This window comes from Rhipicephalus microplus, unplaced genomic scaffold (assembly GCF_043290135.1).
Source record: "Rhipicephalus microplus isolate Deutch F79 unplaced genomic scaffold, USDA_Rmic scaffold_228, whole genome shotgun sequence".
In the NCBI taxonomy this organism is placed as follows: Eukaryota; Metazoa; Arthropoda; class Arachnida; order Ixodida; family Ixodidae; genus Rhipicephalus; species Rhipicephalus microplus.
Genome location: NW_027464799.1, coordinates 240,896 through 242,500, shown reverse-complemented (window position 1 = coordinate 242,500; position 1,605 = coordinate 240,896).

Sequence of the window (1,605 nt, the reverse complement as noted above, 5' to 3'; positions counted from 1 at the left end):
AATCCCCGTAGAGAGACAAAACTGGTATCTATCTGTTTAGCGGAAAACGCCAACAGAGACAGGAAAAGTGCGGCGCCTCTACGCTGCCAAGAACACCTAAAACCGGCAACCTCTACTACCAAGGTTGAGGAACATCTCTGGCGATACCAGAACAAGTTAAAAAGGAGTAACTTTCTTCCAGACGGCTAACAACGGCTTCGAAGGCACAAACCCTTCTCTTGGAACACAGCGTGGAGATTAGGAGAAGATGTTGAAACCCAAGGGGATGAGAACGGAAACCCAGAAACAAGGACTGGAGGGAAGAGGACCTCTACAAACGGCAAACCCAGCAGTGGGGCCTACGTCAAAGGTCCTAAAAAACACAGGAAGCAATGACGACTCTGCAATTACAGACCCCACGCAAGGGGCGAAGACAGACAAGATACAGAAGAAGAAGACCAAGAGGGTGGAACAAAAACAAGTGACCAACAAAGAAGAGAAGGCAAAGAAAGAAGAACCACAAGGAGCGATGCCCGCCAAAGCTTCTCTTGAAACAGATTGGTGGAGCCCAACCGAGAATGACCAGGTAGAGGGAGGCAGCCGAGGAACCGAAACCGAAGAAGCTGAAGGAGGAGAGGTCCACCCTCAAACACAAACGGCTGCTAACGAAGGAGCGCTAGACAACTGGGACGGGGACGAAGACAGAAATTCACAATCGTCACTCCCAACCAGCCGCGGAGAAAAGGGTACAGTTTTGTCTAGACTTTCCAAAGCAGACAAGAACACTATGAGGGCTCTCATTAAAATCTCTACATTGACGGGCGGCGACGAGGCGGTAGCCCAGCAGATTGAAGCGATAATCTCCGAACAAGCTAAATTGAAAAACCTGTTAATGGAACAGGCCCAACAGATTGCGTTCCAAAAAGGCAGGATCGAAGAATTGGAGAAAAGAAGACAAGAAGAACCACTCGAACAAAGGGAAGAGCCAACACAGAGCAACACTCCCGCAACCGAGAGCCGACCAACCTATGCTCTGGTGGTATCTTCCGGAACAATGGAGAAAAAAGAGGTCGCATCGCTTCTGAGGCAGCGGGTGGATCCCCTCGACCTGGGAATCCAAGAAGCAACAATTCGGCCAGGGAGAGAGGGAATTGTCGTGATGACGAAGTCAAAAGAAGACTCAGCTAAGATTCTCCAGTTCATTCAGAAGGACAGAGAACTGAGAAATGTTGAAGCCAAGCTCCCAAAGGAGAACAGGATCCATAAGAAAATAATTGGACTCGAGGATGAAATTGACGAGGTCAATCTCCCAGCCCGAATCGTCAGGCAAAACCGTTTGGTGTGCTCGCCAGAAGACATAACAATAAAGAAGACATGGCCGGGCAAGAGAGGCAAGACAGTGATTCTTGCCCTAAATCGAAGTGCAAACAAAGCAATCGGAAGCCGAACTGCACTGAACATCGGCTGGTCACGATGCCCGATCTTTGACGACATCTTTTGGCCAAGATGCACAAGATGCGCCATGCACGGCCACATTGCTCCCGATTGCGATGGCCCCCAGCGCTGCATTAACTGTGGCCAACGAGGTCACTACCAAAGAGAATGTGAAGCAGAATCGCACTGCAA